Consider the following 23,128-nt stretch of genomic DNA (forward strand, 5'->3'; position numbering starts at 1 on the left):
TAATGGTGGAAATGAGGTATGACTTTGAGAAGATATCAGGTAGCCAACGTCACAGGACTCTCTAGAGGTTTTATCTGGAACCAGTTGATAGAGGAAATGTGGAGAGAATTACAGAAGGGAAGTGGGAGGAGACAACTGCTCAATCTTCTGGCATTATCTTCATGCCTCTGAAAAGAGCTGATGAGCTCATGTAGCATTTGTTCAGCTGATCTGCACTGTCTAAACCACCATCCTTTTCCACTTAGAGACACAGGGCACCTCTTTGTATAGTTTTATTTCTTTTTCTGACAATATTCTGTCAGACATTTGCAAAGCTCGTCAGACACATAGACAGGAACATCTAATATAACAGGGGTGACATTTCAAAGGAAAAAAGAAGATCAGGTGCCTAACAGCACACTGCAAGAATAAGCACCTCCAATCTGTACAGCAGGAATCTCACAGCACCAGTGTGGTATTTCACCATACAGTGCTTTCCACCACGTTCTTTCGTGTTGCTCAACATGAGTTAAATTATGGAGAAGCTGAAAATGCCAAATCACAAAACCGGTGAATTTAAAATTCTTATTTTACAACTTTGAATTAGTGCAGACACTTCCCATCAAGAAGAACATTTGTTTCACTTGAATTCTTGGCACAAATATTGTTTTTTTATGAACAAATTGCTGCTGGAAAAGTGATGTTCCCCACAGGTAGAAGGAAGGGATTGCTTTTACATCCTCAATAACTAAATGGATATGTATTTTTGATAGCCACTTTAGAAATACCTTCCTTGCAGGGTGTTAGAAACCAAAGTTACCACCGTTTGAAATACTAAGCTGTAAGTACTGAGAAATAGCTTGCCCTTTACAGAGTAACAGAATTGAGCAAGAAAGTAAGATGCTGTTAGTGGCTAGATTGCCAGTTGGGAAGGAATACGATCGTGTGATTGCCCTTGGTGAGGGCAGCGCCAACTCTTTGGTCTGTTTTCTTCATACCGGAGTGTAATTTTTCTACATGGGCTCCCACATAATGCTGAAACCTCCTTGGTGCTGGATCCTGATTGCAAGAGCATTGTTATACCTGCTTCCTGCCTAAAGTGGATTCATTCACACTGAGTGAACTGATTGTATTTTATTTTCTTCAAAGCACAAGCTGGAAGTTTTGGTTTCAATCCCAGATTCAACAATATTTGGAAATTTTGCAATTTACCTGAGACTATTCTTGGGTGTACAAAATGGAAAAAAAAACGAGTGACTCCATATAGCCATCCTATAACTTCTCTTATCCAATATCTGCCCATATTAAAAAAAAGAGTTAAAACTGAAGTTCTCCTAATTACCCATCAAGCCCATACAAGATAAAGCTCTATACTGTTCACATTGTACTTCCTGTCATGTGCTCAGCTCTAAACACCTGAATCACTTTGTGTGATATGCTTTATACAGTCTCCTCACAGAGTTTTCACTTTTGTTCCTGTTTCCTGGCAGATTCTTCTCCCACCCTTACTTGCTTTTATTTTTTTTCAAGGTGATGAGCAGAGGTGTTACAGTTACTTAATTAAGGTAATGAGTACATTTCTTTTTAAACACTGTTAGCCCCTCCCACATTTTCTCCCACTTACTGCTTCCTACTCTCCTCCTCCCCCCCCCAAACTTGTAAAGTTCATTTGCAACATAGTGTCTAGTGAGTATCATTTTTGCCTTCATTCATCCTTTGTCCTGCTGTTTCTGTGATGCCCTTTCCCTTCCATGGCCAAGCTTATATACAAGACAAAGAGTACAGAAAACTAAAACAGAAAGAAAAACAGAAATAATCGCATATACCTCTTGTTCCCAATTCTTGGAGTTCATTTAAAATGCTTCATTATATATGGTTCTATGCACTTAGCAATTGGGCTAGTGAGATCCCTGATGAGAATATCATAAATATATTCTAGTTATTACAAATTAAGATAACCATTCAAGCTACTTTTTGTGAGGCCTGGCTTACTTCACTTAATATAATTTTTTTCCAGGTCTTTCCATTTCCTTACAAATGGGGCAATATCATTCTTTCTGATGGAAGCATAGAACTCCACTGTGTGTACATACTGCATTTTCTTGATCCATTCATCTACTTGATCCATTCATCTACTGAAGGACATCTAGGTTGCACCTCACCCCAGTTAGAATGGCCATTATCAGAAATCTAATAACAACAGGTGCAGGCAGGGCAGGCATGTGGCCAAAAGGGAATACTACTACACTGTTGGTTGGACTGCAGAATTACTCAGTCACTCTGGAAAGCAATATGGAGGTTCCTCAAAAGAATAAACATAGATCTCCCCTATAACCCAGAAATCTCACTGCTTATCATTTACTCAAATGACCACAAACAAGCCATTCTAACACTGCCAGCACAACTATGTTCATTTCAGCATTATTTACCATAACTAAGATAAAGAACCAACCCACACTTATTTTCTTTGATAACCCCTTGCAATTGCTTTTCCTCTTCCTGTCACTCCTTCTCTCAATCCTGTGTTTTAATTTCTCTGTGGGATTATGGAGCATAGTAAGTACATTTATTTGCACTTTTACATTTGATTATATTGTGCATTGCTCTATCTTAGAGCCAAAAATGCTACCTGGTACATTTTAGAAGATTTTTAACAGAGAACACAGGCAGGGCTAATTATTAGAGTACATTTATTTTAGTTCCATTATGATTCTGACTAGGATAGGCTTTAAAATATCCCCTAATGTCCACCATATTATTAGAAGTAGGAAATCCAAATAGGGAATAAAGGAAAGGAGAACATTGTGGGAGATGAAAGGAATGGAATGGCAGCACATGATCATCAGAGTGGTTTCTTCGTTTTCTCTCCTTCAGGAACAGGGTACTTGTCCTCAGTGGCTGCCATTTTCTTGGATGTATCAGCCTTGAAGTATGTGGTGAGTTTCTGCTGAGGCTAAGTGAGGCTAAGCACATCCTAACATTGCATTTAGAGAGATTCAGGTCTACCTTCCCTTAGACTCATCCTAAATTGACTGCTTGTATGGCTTGTGTCCTGCCTCAATATTTTCACATATCAGTACTGTCTTTTACTCTGGGGAGATTCCTTGCGATGTTTCAAGTTCATAACTGAGAAATTCTTATCAATGTACAATCACTAATTATCTATGAGATAAGGGTGAGAGCTAAGTAAAATGCTAGAAAACTGAAGTTACAAGTACCTTATTACAGCTGACCATGACAAAATAGAGTATGTAAGTCTGCCACCACTTGTGCTCTAACACAAAACCTGTTCTGTAGAATACCCATTGTGAGTCATTTCCTTCATGCCAGTTTCTCTGTGCGCATACTGTCTCTATTGGACAAAGGCCAAACTTGGACAAAGAACTTGGCATTTATGTGCTTTTTCTCAAGGAAATTCGATTGAACATCATCTGAGTACTAAAAACACACTTCATTTGGCATTCTGTGGAAAGAGGTCTTTGGCAAATAATGTGAATAGCCACCATAAACAAAATTGCTTGCTTTCTAGATCCTATTTTTGGCTGTGCCATGACTCATGGTGGAAGAGATTGGTAAAGTCAATGCTCATGCCTGGCTGACACCAAGTCTATTATACCATAGATTCTCAGTAATATTTACTGAATAGATAAATGTTAGGCTGAATGAAGGGATATATGAATGACTAAAATACAAAAGTAATGTTTTAAGCACAACTTCTTTCCAAATTTTTATACTCCATAACTCACTGGAAAAAATTCTATATGCAAAATATAAGTTCTTTAGAAGTTGTTAGTAAGAACATTTTAACTGATAGATTCTTATGCTAAGCTTTTCTGAAATAAAGAATATTTTTCTGTAAAATAACAAATTGCATAATTAACAATGAAATAAATAAATAACAAGTTTCATAAATTGGATTTTCTCATATTGGGTTTGATCAAAGTTAAATGAATATGCATATGATTCAAAACTGCATCTTTTATTTCTTGGTCTGAAGATTAAAATTTACAAAGCACATCATATTTCTCAATAAAACTCAGGAAGTGAATATTTAAGTAAAATATTCAGAGTAATAAAGAGCCAAAGTGTCACATGAGTGAGGAATATCTTTCAATTTTCTATCAAAGGAGCGCTTCGAGTTCTGTATTGATCCAAACACAAGGAAAATATGCCTGGAAATTTAATTTGACATCTACAATCAATAATGCTCAGATGTCACTGGGCAGAGAGTGGAAAAAAAGATGACTTTAAAATCACATCCATGAATTTATAATTACATTAATGAATTAAAGTCATTTATTGAATTAATTTTTCCAATCTAAAGAAAATCAGCTTACCACAGCACATTGCTGAAGGAATGTAGAAGTAGGACCTTGATTTTTCCATAACAGTTTTCATCAATTCATCGATCACCTACTCTCTTCTCTGGCTTGATTGTTGATGTTCCACTTTCTGAAATGGAATATTTACCTACAAATTAACTGTTATATACTGAGCTAGTACAAGAGAGCCATGCAGGAACTCATCTAAAATAAGAATAAGCTCTGCTTCTGACCTGATCTCATTATAATCCAAACTGTCAAAGAAAATACACCTTGAGTTTTGGTGAAGGAATGAAAATTCTCAATAAAGAATCAGCCAGGCCCAGCACTGTAATCATAGCCATTCAGTAGGCTAAAATCAGGATTGTGGTTGGAAGCCAGCCTAAGCAGAAAAGTCCTAGAGGTATTTTGTCACTGTTTGTTTGTGGGGTTTTTGGTGCTTTCTTAAAAAATTATCTTTAGTGTACAAAGGAGTTGCCACTTAACAAAGCACTTTATGAATACAATATATCTTGATTAAAATCTTTCCTTTCAACATTTTCACCAATCCTTCCCCTACCTCCCCTTCCCTAACTCATCTTAATTTTTTAGTATATACATTGGATTCTTGTCTGACTATCTCCAATTAACCACCAAAAAAAAAAAAAAAAGCCAAAAGTGGAGCAGTGGGTCAAGTGGTAGAATGCTAGCCTTGAGGAAAAAAATCTCAGGGACAGTGTTCAAGCCCCAGGACCAGCGCAGTACACGCACACACATAATCAGCTAAGAATCATCGGTGTCAGTCCTGCTGAAAAAGAGGTCAAATCATGCAGTTACACGATACGCCACTAAAAATATACTCTTGCAACAACAACAGCAAACAATAAAACTGTGATTGTACTACAGTTAACAGTTATTCTACAGCAAAGCTGCTTTTACTGTTTAGAGGAGCACAAACTTTTGGTTTACTCAGTACCAGCCTATAAATCATTCTGATGCTTCACACAAATTATTCTTTGGGTTTCCATTTTTTAATATGCTATAAAAGAATTACACATTTATTTCATAGTTGTTGAATGATGTTGATGAAGACAATGTATTTTTTAACAGATAATTTGGCTCCTCGAACACAGAAATCTCTAGTTAGCATATTAAGTATGATAAAAATGTTTATCTTAAATACTCTAGGAAATATATCTCCAAATCTGTTGATATTTTTGGCATATAGCCCATTAAAGTGACAGCAGGTAGTGTCTGTTTTCAAGAATGCAGGGAAAGTAGAGATCTATTGTCTTCTTAAGCTCAGCACTTGATAATCACCAACTGATTTATTGTCAGGTGATGTAGAAATGGGCACATCTGTTTCTTCTGATCACCAGACACTTTCTATCTGATTATCTAGGCTACTAAAGGGAGTGTTCCCAATAATTCACATTAGGTCATCCTTACTGATGAATAAGAACACATTAGGAAAGACATCCATGAGCTATGTCTTATATGAGATATATGTATCATAGATCAGAATTTATTTTGGACAGGGTTCAAGTCCTTTCTCTCTTGGTGATGTCTTTTTTGTTTGTTTGTTTCTGGTTTTGTTTTGGTTTTGGTTTTGGTCAGTTTCGGTCATAGAGCTTGAACTCTGGGCCTGGGCACTGTTTCTGAGCTCTTTTGCTCAAGGCTAGCACTCTACTACTTTGAACCACAGTGGTACTTCCAGTTTTCCGATGGTTAATTGGACTCTCAAAGACTCTCCTATCCTGGCTTTGAACTGTGATCCTCAAATCTCAGCTTCCTGAGTAGCTAGGATTATAGGCCACTAGCACCTGGATTTTGGCAAAGTAATTTTAACACCCATATATACATATATATATATATATATGATATTGTATATTACACACAATATATAAAAATATATACATGTACATTCACACATGAATATACATATATATGTGCATAAATATATGCATCTAAACCAATTATATTGGTTCCAAACCAAATGGATATTCTGTAGAAAATGAGTCAGCTTTGTTTCAAAGAATCAAACCCTTTTTGTCCCTTACTTGGGTAGTTATATATCAAGACCTTTTATTAATCACTGCTCTAGCTTCAGCAGACCAGACAGACATAACCATGCTCTACACTTTTCTGCCTGTAACTTTACCAGTTGTCTTTAATGTTCTCATGTCCTAAAAGACTTTTTTTTTACACAATTCCAAATGCTGCAAGTTGTTTCTTCATACTCTTAACTGTAACTCCAATATGACCTTTTCCATAACGTTTTCCTTATTTCCCCAAAGATGAAAATGAAATTAATCTCTTGCTCCTGTGGATACTAACAATGTTGATCAGAATTTCTGTAATTCCTGCATGTGTAGATATTATATACATATTACATAAAGGATAAAGATATATTTTCCACCGCCAGTTCTGTAGGAACATCGACCATTTCCTGACCTTTGTTTGAGCTGTGGCTCTCAGTCTCTGTTTAAGTGGTTCCTACCATCACAATCCTTCTCCCCCCATAACTCTCCCCGCCCACCTCCCACAGTATCCTGCTCCTTTGGTGTGGATTTTACATTCCCCTGACACCAACTTGAGCCAATCTCAATGTTCCTTCTGGAGTAGCAGAACTATAGAAAGGCATTTTTTCTTGTCTGATCTGTTTCAAAAGAAAAAAGTAAACAAGCTTAGTCTGACAATAGGACAGTAATAGTTCACAAAAGGAAATTTTTGTCACTGACAATTGAGGGAGAAAACATCCAATAATTATCAGCAGCTTCAGAGATTAGACGTGGTGATGGTGTTTCAAGTAATTAAAGGGTTGTTATTTTTTTTCAAATTATCTTTTCTTTTTCAGAATTAAGAATAGCTTTGCCTCAGTGAATGGGTTTTCTATGAGAGTTTCTTGGGAAATGGTCATCAAGGCCAAATTCCTAAATTATATACATATATATAGGTGGATTTCCTCTTCTGTGGTCTCATTGACCGGTGGTACCATTTATCTGAACATCTACCACACATTGTTGTAATTATTTTTCTATGTGAGCCTTCCATGCCAAACTGTGAACCTGGAGCAGTTAGTGATCAAGGTTGACTTGTCAATCATCTATTCCCAGGGCCAGTAATTATTTTCAAATTGGATAAATGGCTGTGTTGGTAACAGTATGAGGTGGGTTAGATGGTGTTTGGGGAATTAGTGTGCTCTTTCAAAAATGACAGCTTAACAAGGTCCATAATTTCCAGGTAAAAATGATCAAAATTTGTTTTTCCTCTGCAAGATGTGTTTTAACTGCTACAATTTAAAGCCTTGTTTATGACTTCCATGAATGAAATACAGTGATGAAAAGTCTGGACCAAATAATGTCCAAAACCAAAATTATACAGGATGGAAACTGAGACATAAGATGCAATATGGGATAGTGAAGGGTGAGATTAAAAGATGTTTAGGTAGCTTTTAATTGCTTTCTTGCTAATAGTGTTCTAAAATTATGAGGAACTACAAAATGTATAATGCTGGTATGAGCCATGCATTTGGAAAGCTCAATAATGCAACCAAATAATATGACAAATAAATGATTAATGGATTAAATTTCTTGAAAGTACAGCAAACAGGCAGATATTGATGAAGTAAATACCTTGAATTATTGCTTGTTATGGTATGAATTGATTAAGCAAATATTGATTGAGTACTTGTTAGGATATGTATAATAATAAATGATTTGTACCATTAATTAATTTGATTTACCCAGATATCTGAAAAAGAATTTTTCATTTTATAGATGAAGAAATTAAAGATCAATTATGCTGAGTAATTTGTGAAAGATTATGCAGCCAGTAATTGGCAATGCTGGAATTTCAATTAATTTATGATTTATCTAACTCCTTAGTGGTTTTTTTTTTTAACCATACTATGATGAGGAAGGGAAGAGGAAAGAATACATCTGAAGACTAAGAGTTAGAGGGCACATTTGCAGAACAGAAAGATCCATGGTATTAAAAAAAAAAAAAAAAGGAAATGCTGATGGTGATAATGGGTAGGCAAAGGAGTTTGGGGGCTTGCCCCAAAAGTCTCATATAATATATACCAGATTTTACTAAGGAAAAGAATGCTCTTTGAATTATTCTGTAAGCAGGTGATTTCAGTGTAGGCATTGGAAGCTTTGATAAGAGAGAAGAAAACAGAAAGCTTAAAAAGTTCGAGAGAAGATTAGATAAATTTCAGGGACATTTTGTAGTTGGTTAACAAAACAGAAAGGGGAGGGGAGAGTTCAGTCAATAATTCATTGCATATCCTGCAAAGTTAAGGACAATGAGAATCAGGTGCCTGAGGCACACACCTGCAATCCTAGCTACTCAGGAGGTTGAGATCTGAGGATTGTGGTTTGAAGCCAGCCTGGGCAGAAAAGTCCATGAGACTTTTAACTTAAAAAAAAATCACAAAAAAGTCAGAAGTGTAGTGATGGCTCAAGTGCTAGAGTGCTAGACTTCAACAAAAGAAGCTCAGGGACAGTCAAGCCCCAGAACTGGTATGAAAGAAAGAAAAGGAAGGAAGGAAGGAAGGAAGGAAGGAAGGAAGGAAGGAAGGAAGGAAGGAAGGAAGGAAGAAAGAAAGGAAGGAAGGAGAGAGAACTGAAAAACAGAAAAAGAAAATGAGGAGAAGGGATGGGTGAGAATGTTGAAAAAGGTGACACTAGTCAAAATACATTGGATTCATAAATTGCTTTATTAAATAGCAACTGCGTTGTACAACGACTTAAATATAATTTAAAAAAACACAACTATTTAGTATTTCACAGGATTACAAGCACCAGTAGGAAGTACCAGTTGGAAGTAAGAAATCTTACTTCATTTTGTGAAAAGTAGATACATCAAGATAGTAGGTGACAAAGACTTAAGAGGCATATGAAAATTTGTTTGGACAATCAGCTAAGTTCTCTACCTGTAATTCCCACCTACTTTATGCTTTTGAACCTGATTAAGCTCATCTAAATTATCTTATAGAGAGGAAGATGGACATAAACAAATTACTAGCTTGGAGAATTCTCCAGAGGAATAATGGGCTGTATGTTATGTCTTCCATAATTTAAAAATAATGGAAAATAAATATTGAGTCTCTGTTAGCAAAGTAAGCAATATTTTAAATTATAATTAATGTATGCATTAATTGATTTCTTGACAAGTTGAAGAATAATTTAGAAAAATTCATCCCATTAGTAAAGAACCTGTTACTTTTTTGTTTTTTAATTTTTAAAAAAAATAATTTTTAAAAATTTCTTCATTATTATTTTATTATCTTTAAGCAAGTAAGACCTTGTCTCACTTAACATATTTTTTAAAATTAAATTCCTCTTGTTCATTGCTAGTATGTAGGAAAATGCTGGACATCTTTTGTGTTAAAATTGTATTCTGCAAGAATGACATTGCCCCATTTATTAGGAAATGGAAAGGCTTGGAAAAAATTATATTAAGTGAAGTAAGCCCAGCCCAAAGAAACATAGGTCCCATGGTTTCCCTTATTTGCAATATCTAGTATATGTATGAGTCAAGCAGAAAAGGTCAGATAATGTGATGTTAGGAAAATGAACCCTTAGATATGTGTTTTAATGTTTTTTTCTTTCATGCATTTGTTTCTAACGCATTTATAAGATTATTTCTTTGTTGCTTTATATGTCCCTTCCCCACAGTATAACCCCTGCTTTCACTATATTTGATATCGGTATAATTTGTGGAGGAGATGGGGAAAAACAAGTCGTTTAAGGATACAGGTGGACCCGTTGCAACAATGAGAAGTACAAGTTGTCATGTCGAAAATGAACTTTACAACTTTGGTGGGGGGGGGGGTAATTGGGTAGGGGGGAGGCTGGGAAGGGATGGGAAGGGTAAACAAAGGAGGAGGCTGCAATGCTTGATCAGAAATGTGCTCATTATCTTGTCCATGTAATTGTAACCCCTCTGTACAGTATGTTCACAAAAAATAAAAATAAAATTAAAAAAAATTGTATTCTGTAACGCTTGTAAATCGCAAGCAGTTTATTCAAGCCGTTTTTGTTGACTCTTTTGAATTTTCAACATGGATGATCATGGCATTTCCAGAATTTTCTTTCTTTCTTCTCAACTTATATCTTCTATTTCCTTTTCTTGTCTTATTGCTCTAGATAGCATTCTTAGTTCAGTGTCGTAAGCAGTGGAGAGAGGAGAAACCTGTTTCTTCTCTGAGAGTCCTGTTTCTTATTTCTCATCTTAAATTTGTGGTGATCTAATTTTAAGGCAGATATTCTTTAAGATGTTGAATACTCTATCCTTAACTTACTGATCATTTTAAATCATAAATACAGGTTGGATATGTCCAATGTTTTCTAGTATTTGATATAACCAAATAATTTTTCCTATCCAGTTTGTTGATATGATGGGTTCTACTAATTGTATTTTGCATTTTATAGCTAATCATATTACATATATACTATATAACTAATCTCATTTTACTGCATTATACAGTCTTATTACCCATTGTTTGGTTTTTATTTGTTAATATATTATTAATGGGTTTTAACATTTATGTTTATGAAAGTTATATATCTGTAGTCTATCTTTTTCTGTTTTATTGTTAGGTGATTCTGGTCTCATAGAAAAGTTAGGAAATATCCTTTCTTTTTCTGTAAGGTAATTTTTTCTGTAAGCTTTTAGTTGAATGAAGCAGTGAACACTTCTGGGCTTAGTGCTTTCTATTTTGAAAGTTATTAAGCTTTTCTCTGTTTCTTAACTACTTGGCCTTTTCTCAACTTGGTAGTGGATCTTGTTTATTTTTGAATATATGAAAACAGTGTTGATTTCTGGGTAATCATTTATAACCATTCAAGAGGATCTAAAATGTGTATTTATGGGGTTATGTATATCTAAGGATTACTCATCTTACTGTTATACAACATCCTTTTTATGCAATTTTATAATTTCTTCATGGGCTTTGTATTATTTCCAATTTTCTGCTATTTGTGAAGTATTTGTATTGGCATTCTCAAAATATGTTTGATTTACAAACTTTGGTATATAGACTTCCAAAATAAATCACTAGCTAATTCAAGTATATTAGTAAGATTTAACTTAAAGAAAAGTCTCATGCATAAAATATAGTCTTCAAAATCATATATCCAGTGGAAAATAAATAATAATATTCCCTGAGTTCTGTACTTTTTGAAAATATAGATGATTAAGCAGCCTTCTTGTCCCCTGCTCCATTTCCAGGAAATCTTATTTCAGAGACATACCCTTTCCTTTATTCCTAAGATAAGAATAATGGATTGTTCTTTTTCCTTTGACAAGGCCAAAACAAACTTTTCAAGTTCAAATTATTTGCCTTAAATATGATTAGTGATGCATGCTTACTTGCACCAATAATGGATTTAGAGAAAATACTGACCCATTGGTTTGCCTAAACTTATTCAGCTTTTTGTTCTTCCCTACTGATCTTAGACTGTAGCAGACTTTCTACTTGTGCTAGAATTATAATGTGGGACAACTCCTCTACAATGACCCCCCCTTAAGAATGCTGAACTTGATGGAAGATATTCTCTTTTCAACTCTTCCTTCACTCTTATGTATTCATCTCAGTTCCCCATGCATATCTACCTCTTCCTAAAAATGAATGGTTTTGTCTGCCCAATTTTATTATGATTTGAGCATTCTCCCTATTGTATTCATTTCTCTTCTTCATTGGAACAGTCTTTGTAAATGAAGTCTCTCTTCATATTAAAAAAAAGAAAAAGTAAATGAAAAAGACAAGAATTCACTGTATATACTGCAAAATTACCAAAAATAAGGAAAGGGGTGAGTTGACAGGAAGTGAAAATGTTGAAGTGATGACACATCAAGATGCATTTTATACATAAAGTGCTTTGTTAAATGGCAAAAAAGTCAATACATATCCTACAAAATTAAGAAAAGTGAAGGAAAGGGTGGGTAGGGAGGGTTGAGTAAGAATGTTGAAAGAACTGATATTGATCAAGGCACACTGTATTCATAAATTACTTGGCAACCATGTTGTACAACTATGCAAATATAATAAAATATGTTTAAAGTAATAATCATGATTATGAATATAGTACTATAATAGAATAATTGTAGCAATTTTAAAGAGATTAATGTACTAATGAAAACCACAGCTAAGATTGAATTAAACTAAAGCTAACAAAAACTGGCCCACAAAAGACATAATTAAATAAATAAAATTGAAAATGGAAAATTTAAAGTATTATAAACAAAAATCAACAAAAAGAAAGCTAAGGCCATATTGATAGGATTTGTCTAGTATTAAGGCAAAACAACATTATTTGCTAACATAAGGTATAATAAACCATATATATATATATATATATATATATATATTTATTCAAATACAACATCCAAATGAAAGAAACACTGACTTGTACAAATGCTGAGAAAAATAGATAACTGTAGCTGAGAATCCAATACAACTTCCAGGAAAGAGATTAAGCAAGTAGAAAAAGCAATACTTTGAAGATTAAAAGAATATTAACCTATAATAGAAATACGATATAGTATTTTCTTAAATATACACAGACTCTGACAAAAGAAAAAAAAATCCCTTACTAAGTAAGACACAAGGCAAGCTCAATAAATTTTAAGGAATCCACAAAATTTCAGTTTGAAATCTAAACAAATTGCTAAATAGCTCATATATTAAAAAAGTAATATTGAGTCTTTGAGGCTTTGGTTTTGTAAGCTGTCTGTATATTCTAACACTAAGCCATTGTCTGATGTCTAGCTGTCAAAAATCTTCTTCCATTGTGTATGCTGTCTTTTTAACTTGTTAACAATTCCCTTTGCTGTGCAGAAGATTTTTAGTTTCATGCAATCCCATGTATCAAGTCTTTCTTTAGTTTGCTGTACTTCTGGATCTTTACTCAGAAAGTTTCTACTTGTGCCAAGGAGTCCTGATGTTTCCTCTACTCCTTCCTGTTGGTTTTATGGTTTCAAGTCTTCCACTGATGTCTTTGATCCATCTGGAATTGATATTAGGGCAAAGTGACAGGAATCCAGTTTCCCTTTTCTGAATGTGGAAAACATCCAAACACTATTGAAGGTGTCCTACTTCCAGACTAGGTTTTTAGTCCCTTATCAAATATTAGCTGGCCGTAGGTCCTTGGGCTTATTTCTGAGTCTGTGATTTTATTCCATTCATCCTTGAGCTTGTTTTTGTGCCAGCACCAAGTGCCAATAATAGAAGTACCCTATAATCCAGCAATTCCACTTTTGAGCATTTTTTAAAAAGGTTTCAAACTAGCACACAAAAAAGGCACCTGCATAACCATGTACATTGCAGTACTGTTCACTATAGCTAAATTATGAAAATAACCCAGATGTTCCTCAACGGATGAATGGATCAAGACAATGTGATATATATACAAAATAGAATTTTACTCAGACATTAGAAAGAAAGATATTGCATCATTTGTGAAGAAATTCAAACACCTGGAAAAAAACTACATATTAAGTGAAGTCAGGCCCACGGAGACAAAAGATAGATGTTTTCTTTCATATGTAGAAGCTAGAATGAATTTATAAATGTTATGCATGTGTACACAAATATATTAACTAAAATATGACAGGTTCAGGGAAGAAGGCAAATGATGAAATTCCTCAGAAATGCTAACTCACAGTACAATGAAATAAATACCAGAAAATTGGTACTTAAAAGATAATGGATAATGTCAAGAGGAGAGGGACAGAGGAATGAAGAGAGGGAGGGGGCAAATGCAGGCACAAAATTCTATGCATATACTAACAATTAAGAATATTGGGAGGAATGGGACTGGGAAGAATGTGGGAGAATGATGAAAGGGGGGACATCATCAAGATGCATTGTTTTCATAAACTGCTTTGCTGAAATAGCAACTCCTGTGTACAAACACTTAAAGAAAATAAAATCAAGCCAGGCGCTGGTGGCTCACTCCTGTAATCCTAGCTACTAGATCGGAGGATCACGGTTCAAAGCCAGCCCAGGCAGGAAAGTCCCTGAGACTCTTGTCTCCAATAAACCACTAGAAAACCGGAAGTGGTGTTGTAGCTCAAGCAGTAGAGTGCTCTCCTTGAGCGGAAAAGCTAAGGGACAGTGTTCAAGCCCCAAGACCGACAAAAAAAAAAAAAAAAAAAAAAAGAAATAAGAAAAGAAAAGAAACAATCGCATGAAAGAAAAAAAAAAAAAAGTGTCCCTCCCCCACAGTATAAACCCTGCTTTCACTGTATTTGATGTCGGAATAATTTGTGGAGGGGAAGGGAAAAAACAAATCGTTTAAATAGGGATACAGGTGGACCCATTGCAACAATGAGATGTACAAGTCGTTATGTCGAAAACGAACTTTACAACTTTCGTGGGGGGGGAGGGCTGAGGGGGGAGGGGAAACAAAGGAGGAGGCTACAATGCTTGATAAGAAATGTACTCATTATCTTGCCCATGTAATTGTAACTCCTCTGTACAGTATTTTCACATTAAAAATAATAAAAATAGAAAAGGAAAACATAATTTAAAACATTTTCAGATACAAAAAGGAGAACTATTACAGAAAATTAATTATTTGGAATTAGTGACAGTAAAAATGGTTAAAGTGAAATTGTGGGATAGAGCTAAAGCAAGGAATATGCAGAGCTATAAATACAATTATTAATAAAGAAAGTAGAAGATAAATTAACTTAGCATTCAATCCAATTCAGCCAGTGAAGTAAGAAGTAAAGGGCAAGAAAATAACTGAGAGAACATAAACTGCGATAAGATTTAAAGAATAAATAAATGTAATGAAATATAAAGAAGATTAACAAATGCAAAGCTGGTTATCCCAAAAGATTACTGAAACAGTCAAAACTTGTCATGTTTGGACAAGAAGTAAACAAGAGAAAATGTGCTAATGAACAAAATCAAGGATGAACAGATAGAAGCTGCAACATAGAATTAAAAAAATTATAGCTTGAGATGTTTTTAATGTATCATGAGTTATCATAAGCACTAAACTTGCAACCTAGATGAAATTGATAAATTACATATACATATATATATGAAATAAATCATGTTGTACTACAAGAATGTGATTGAATGGGTGAGTCTTTGGATTTTCTTTGCCTCTGGTTTATAACAGGGATTCTAACTATTGTGAAGACAAAGAAAATAATGAATGAGTGATGCCCGGGTGCCTCCTGTGATCCTGTGATTTCAGTGTGAAAATGTCTATGATGAGAGTTAAGAAGACATTGGCATCAACAAGAGAAATGGAAAGGAACTATGAACATTCTGAGTAGGAGAAGGAATGTGAGGGAGAACAGAAATTCTAAATAGTGCCATGATTTAAGAATTTTTTAGATAGAGATTTTTGAGAAGTATGCAAACAAGTGAATAAAAGTAAATCCCTTCATGAACTAAGTCAATTTGGGGATAATGAATAAGCTTTTTTTTTTTTTTTTGCTTAAAAAAAAAACAAATTTCCATGCATTGCATCCTAAAACCAATTTTCATGATATTAAAAGAATAGAATTAGTAAGAGCAAGGCAGCTTCTTCTGGGTAATGTTGAAAAGCCGGAGGGAAATCTGAATAAATAAGAAAAGGGAGATAAGGAAGGCTGTTTTTATATCCCATTGTTGAATGACAATTGGCTCCATATGCACAAGTGAGCTTGGAAAAAGAGAGACACTGTTGTGACAATATCTTTCAGGAAATTGGTTAATAGGTTAAACACAATAAACTTCCGATTGAATTCAAGTGAAACATTTAGTGGCATGGCTTGGTTTTAATGACTTTCTCAAGAGGTCCCTTCCCTAGACATTTAACTGAAGTTGAAAGTGACTTGTTCCCTAGGCACAGTACCTGAGTCTATGACAGGTCCTGGATGCACAGCTGGCCCATATTACTGAAAACTTGTACCTGTGCCAACTACAAAGTCTGTGGAAGGCAAACGGAGCCTCTTCTTTCCTCGTGTTTGCATATAGAAGAGTTTTCTTTGGCTATTAACATACATACTCTGTGTGTAAAGAAAGGAAGCCCTCAATGAACCTCTGGTATTGTTGCTGCTGTTTTATTACTAATGTAAGAGGAGAGAAATATGCTTTATTTATCCTAAGCTCATGGCTGAATTACTATAACAGAGGGTCGATTAACAAGAGAAAGATCACAAGAACTTATTTCTCATAGATTTTATGTGACAGGAGGCCCTCACTAGGAAAGGAAAATCAAAGAAACTTGCATGTTGTTCTCAGGCTAAGACTGATGAAGAGTGGCCACTCACAGGAAAACACAACCGGACAGAACACATGGATACAATAGCCGTAAACTGGCCATCTTAGCAAGGGTGTCCAAATTCTCCATGACATTCTGTGATTTCAGAAGTCATGGCATTGTTTTTCTCTACCTACAGGAAGAGAATCTCCAAACAGAGGGTTCTATGTTCTGCTTCAGGATGTCAAATATTTTTACCTGGCTTGATGACCTGTCTCAGGGGAATAGGGCAAGGAAGGTGGAGTGATTTTCCTGCTCCTGTCATTTCCTGAGATTTTTTTCACTTCAAAGTACTCAATAGCAATAGAGTTAGGGAAGCTCCTCCTGAACTCTATTTACTTTATCTACTTTATCTCAATACCCCTTTCTCCCTCTCCCCTCTCTCTTCTTTCACCATGGCAAAAATGTTCTTCAATGCATACTTTCTCAGTTCTCTGGTTTCAGAGATAACTTGGAATTCAATTTTCTTTTCATCTGGCATAACATCTGCCTGTCCTTGGCTTCTCTCCAGAAAGTAGATTTAAAAACAAATTTCTTAGATTTCTTTATCATTTATGTTTTCAGAGAAAGCATCTGAGGTTAAAGTCTATATGTTAGTAAGACAAACATCTTGTTATAAAAGTTGGCTTGACTCACTAAAGATCAGCTTCTACTTTATACTGAGCATTTGGTTTTTCAGTCATGATCCATCTTGTTTTCCTTAGAAAGAAAAAAAAAAAGAAGGAAGAGAGAGAGAAAAAGAGAGAAAGAAAAGAAAGTCAAGTTACTACTCAGAAGAGCTTATCTTGTGGAATGCCACTTTCTCTTCATCTGAAATTCTGGATCATTTGTGTCATGTAGACCTGTATTCTGACAAATTCTTGACCCATTGTACTTCAGCTTTCCTATTGGGCCCATTTTTCGTGTATTCTGCCTTGGGTAGGGAGGTACTAAGATACTTTTGCATTGTATTCTGGATTTACCGTTTGGCTTCAGATCATTTAATATTGCTGACCTTAGGTCAAACATTTATTTTGAAATCTATAGGTAAAGTGAAATATTTGAAAAAAATACCATTGGTAAATAGTTAATACAGTATTTTAATATATTAAAAAATACCTCACAAAAACTGAGGACATCACTAAGACCAAAAGGAGAAAAGAAAACACAAATATGCAAAATGCAGGAAAGATAATGCATACATATAAAATATTAATGGCTCTGTGGCATGCAAAGATGTAAAGAAAACATTGAGAATAACCTTTTTGCCTATCAATGGGCCAAGAATAAAGTAAATTTCATTAATGTTGAAAAATACTTTGCAGTCCTTTTCCTTCTACAGTCTGTGACTATAAATTGCATAGATTTTCTCAAGAAGCTGTTTGGTAATATATCTTGATGGGATTAAAAATATTATCTTGTTTAGCTTTTCCCTTACACTAGTAGTCCATCCTCCTAAGGAATCAGTGAGGAAATATTGCAAAAGGCTGATCCATAAATGTGTTTATAAAGCTTTCGAATAAATATTGATAAACATGATTAGAATGGTTAAATTAATCATGGTCTACTATAGGAAAGAGAATACTATTCAACAGTTAAATATTATGGTTACAGAAAGATTTATTGATGTGAGAACATACCTATATGAGTAAGTATAAAAGTAAAGCAAGTTACATATGTATATACATATACATATATGTTTAATATTTCTAAGACTTCTGTTCATCTTGAATTTCCTTGGTGGAGTTCATTCACTCTTTCTATCTCTGCTTAAATATGGGAAATTGGATGGAAAAAGAAAAAATTACACAGTGACATGATAAATTATAAAGGTCTTTTAGTAATTCACATAGAATGAGACCAAAGAGGATATTCTTAAGAGAAGATCACAAAGGCAAAATAGATATGTGCATTTGATCATATAAATTAATTATTGAAATGAACTCAAGGAAATAGAAACAAGTGGCTTTGTTGTTGTTTTTTTTTTCCTTTGTTGATGCTTTTGCTTTCTTTTCCTTTAGTTTGTTGTTCCTTTATCTGTCTTTTGGAGGGCAAGGGAGGCATAGTAATGGAGGAACAAAGGGTTAACAACTGCAGTAGTGATAGTCACCAGACACTATGTTAAAAATAAACTATAAATTTGTGGGTGAGGATGGGAGGGAAAAACTAGAAGGGAACAAAGTAACATTGTTTACAAAGAAATGTGCTCTTTATCTGACTTATGTAACTGAACCTTTTACAATAACAATTAAAAATAAATTAAATTAAAAAAACAGTAAAACATTAAAAAAGAAAATAAAAGAAAATTGAGGTTTTCCCTCTATCAACATTCTCTTGGTTTTAACTCTTTTTGCTTTTTCCAAGCATGGATGCAAGATCTCCGTAGTACAGGTACTAATAATAGAGCATCAAATATTAGTTAATTCCTCATTTGGCAAATCACCTGAGGTTTGCTGATCATAAGCAATATTACATTTGCAGAAGAAATTATGAAATATTATTAAGCAGTGGGGGGAGAGAGACAGAGAGAGAAAGATTGTGAGAGATCAACTAGAGGTGATTGGGGAGTTATTAGCAATGGAAGACATGATCTATTTTCTTTTTATAATTATTCTGAGGACATTTTGGCAAATTCCTCATGGAAGGCAATTGTGAAGACAGGAAGAACTGCAAGAAAACTAGTGGTCTAGAGAAAAGAAAGAAAAATGAGTGTTTAAATTAGGACCAAGATGCTGAAAATCGCAAAATACAGTCAAATTCAGAATGTAGTTTGATATCTTTCCCACGGGATGTAGGATTTATTGATGAATTAGGTATAGATGGTGGAGAGAATAAAGGAATCTAGACTTTGGCCTGAGCAAGGAAATTGTTTGTGGATTCAGGTATGCAGTTGGGTAAATTTTCCGAAAAGAAGATTATAATTCCAGAAATAAACTCTTTGGTAAGGCCTCATGAAGACAGAAACCAGGGCTTAGATGAAATTGGATATCTATGATATCAGTAAGTTCACTTCACTGAGATAGGTAATAAGCAAGTATACTTGTGTACAGTAATAATTTCTGGTAGAAGTAGTTAAAAATATCTGAAAGAATCCTCACCTAGTTTAAGTTTTTAAAATCAACTTCATGTTTCAAATGCTATTGAATAGGAGACAGTGATTGGGAAATTTGGGGAGGAAAATATGTTCAATAATCTTCTGAGAGTATGGAAATGAATTTATTCAGTCTAGTGGTTATGGGTTCTGGTTTCAGAAATTTAGTCAGAAATCAAAGTGAGTGGAGGCATAGTGGTGCTGTGATTTCAGATGAGGCTGGCATTTTGTGAGATAAACAGAGCACCCAGCCACAAGATAGGTGAAGATTAGTATTGATGTGCTCACTGTGGATTCTAAACTGTAAAGAAGGAAGGGTAGAAGAGAAGAAGGGCTATAAGAAGCAAAAATGTGAAATATCAGTAGCCACAAGAACTCACTGTGGTATAAAATCATTGCTGCCAGAGTTGGAGGAACGAATCATGATTGACTTTTAAACCAAGAATTTGGAAGAATGTAGCCATTGATGTTTATTCCCGGACTGGATATCATAGAAGAGAGAATGATGAATTTAACAGTAATGAGGTCAAGAATGGCGAGACCATAGTCAGTTTTCTTTTTATGTTTTATTTTATTGTGAAGATGTTATACAGAAGGGTTATACAGTTATATCACTAAGGTAATGAGTACATTTCTTTTCAGTCATTCTTACCCCCTCCTTTGTTTTTCTTCTACTACCCCTTCCCTTCCCTTCTCCACCTCCTCCACTCCTTTCCCCCTCTGAATATTTTTTCTTTTGTTTATTATTCCCCCTGTTATAATGCTTGTTGTTACTGTATTTGATTTTGTTGTATATACATTTATCTAATTTGAGGAAGGGAAGGGGAATAACAAAATGCTGAAATAAGGATGACCCATTGCAACAATGATACTCACAATACACATAGTTATTTTAGAGACTGAGAAATAACACTGCAAATGTGGTGGGTTAGGGAACTCCTGAAAAAAAACCTGAAATTATAAGTAACTTTGGAAAAGTGACTAGGAGATGTCAGGGAAAACAATAACAGTAAGAGGACATAAAACCAGATGACATTGACAGTAATGGGCCCAGTTTTAAAGGACAAAGAGAAGGGGCATCTATGGGAATCAAGGAAAGGTCTTATCCCATTCCTAGTCTTTGGGGTGCCTGAGACATTAGGAAGGAGAAAACATCTACAATCAGGAAGCTGTAGGTGAAATGGACCTACTAGAATCAGTTCTGAATTGTGGAGGATGGTATGGAAGAGTAGAGAAGGTTGGAAGGAGAGAAGTGCAAAGAACCAAAAAAAAAGGGAGGGAAAAATCATTTCATTAGACTTGTAATTCCACTTGTAGTGAGGATAAACAAAAGATGAAGCCTTGTCATTAGTTCTAGATACCAGACCACTAGGCAATTGGACATTAGCCTGATATACCATAGGGCACAGGATTTTTAATATACACATACATATTAAATGCAAATAAGCTTCCCCAGATTGCAATTTTTCCTCCAATAGGATTTGGCATGTTGTGGGGAAATTATAAAGACCTGGACAGGGTTTGAAGCATGACAACACAGGTCACATGGCAAGAAGAAACTGAGAGACAGTTAGGCTATTGCACTGGGATCTAAACACTGAAGATGATATGGTGATAAAAGGGAACCAAGAGGTAGAAGCAGGAAAATGGCCATATTGATGAAGACCTTCCAATGGACAGGCCTGCTCTAAGTATTTTGCATTAATACAAAGCTTTTAGAAAGCTTCACTCAGCTAAGCAGTAGCATAGTTGGAAACACAGGCCGGTTTCACACCCACCTCTCTGGGCTGCATTTCAAGAGGTGCCCCAAGCCTGTTGCCCATGCCAGGCACCAGGAAACCAACCATTCCATTGGCAAGCTCTTCATCTCTGACTTGATTAACTTCATTTGATTGTGACCTATTCATGTTTCTCCATCACCTCTCCTCTATTCCAGTATCCCTATCACCAGGACAACAGCAGAAATCTTTGCCTGTGCCTTGCTTTGTCTTTGTCTTGACCTCTTCAAGTTAAGCCCTGGGTGAAGCCAGATAGGTCTTTCAAAGCACAATCAGATCATGACACTTGGCTACTTAAAACCTTATCATTATTTTCCATTGCTCTTGAGTAAAGTCAACTATGCATTGAAGCTAGAGAAAGTTCTCTGTGATTTTGGTATAGCTTGCTTCTCCAGCTTTAGTTCTCTCTTCTCAGTCCTACACCATGTACACTGTATACGGACTGGACTTATTTCAGTGCTTCCAAAAACCTCTGTTCTCTCATGTCTTGGCTATTTTACAATGGGTTTCCTTTCTCTGACGCATCCACCTGTCCCTCCCATGTACATTAAAATGTTTTCAGCGCAAGTTATTGAGGCAATAATGGCAACTGCAATGAGATGCCCACATTGGCCTAATAAAGAATCCTAAGCTAGATACTTCCAGATTTAAAACAAAAACAAAAACAAAAACAAAACAGCCCCTTTTTTTCTCCTTTTATTCTGGCAGTGTTCTTTTTTAAGGTTTTTTTTTTTTTTTTGGTCAGTTGTAGGGCTTGAACTCTGGGCCTGCGCACTGTCCCTCAGCTCTTCAGCTCAAGGCTAGTGCTCTACCACTTGAGCCACAGCACCACTTCCAGTTTTCTGATGGTTTATTGGAGATAAGAGTCTCATGGACTTTCCTGCCTGGGCTGGCTTTGAACCGTGATCCTCAGATCTCAGCCTCCTGAGTAGCTAGGATTACAGGCATGAGCTACCGGTGCCAGGCTTCTTTTCAAAGTTTTACATTTATTTACTCATTACTTTTAAATTTTTTCCTTTCTTTTTTAATTATCTTTAAATACTTGTACGAAGGAGCTGCCATTCAACAAAGCAGTTTATGAATACAATGTGTCTTAATCAATATTACTCCAATTTATTTACTTACGTATTATTTCCTTTCTGAATTATATTTGGAGACAAAATTGTGCTATACTGCTCATGGAGGCCTGAAAATATTCAGTTCTCTTGCTTCAACCATTCAAGTAGCATGGACTACAGGTATGAACTTTTCTGTCTAGCTATTCTGTGATCTTTAGAGTATTAGCGTTTACTTTTAAGCTGATAAAGTTTTTGGGCAAGATGATGGATGAAACTTGCTAGGAACACAGTGATAAACCACCAAATCCACTACAATAAAAGGAATTGACCTATTTGAGAGTGATGTTAGCAAATATCTTTAAGCTACCAGCTTCTATAGGGATTGCTGTTGTTGCTAGAAGCCACATTAGACAAGGTCAAGTCTTTCTCAGAGCAACCCAAGTACACTGATACGAATCTGTAAGATGTGGCCATCATTTTCCTCTAGGGGCCAATTGTGAAAAGCTTTACCAGTTCTAGAATTTTGATAATTCAGATCATGATATTCAACTGCTTATGCTTAGTAGACTTAGTGTCTACCCCTTTCCATCACAGGTTAGAACCTAGTGGCCTTCCCAAACATCCTGAATTCTTATCTCTGTCTGAAAAACTCTTTCTAAACAGTAAT

The 23,128-nt window shown here is 35.2% G+C and overlaps 1 pseudogene; it reads right to left on the reverse strand.

The window, feature by feature from the left end:
• LOC138823111 (ferritin heavy chain pseudogene) overlaps positions 1–21,532 on the reverse strand; it is a 60,040-nt pseudogene extending 38,508 nt beyond the window's left edge.
• Between the last annotated feature and the right edge of the window lie 1,596 nt (positions 21,533–23,128).

This window comes from Dipodomys merriami, unplaced genomic scaffold (genome assembly GCF_024711535.1).
Source record: "Dipodomys merriami isolate MVZ:Mamm:240054 unplaced genomic scaffold, mDipMer1.0.p SCAF_12, whole genome shotgun sequence".
Classification (NCBI taxonomy): domain Eukaryota; kingdom Metazoa; phylum Chordata; class Mammalia; order Rodentia; family Heteromyidae; genus Dipodomys; species Dipodomys merriami.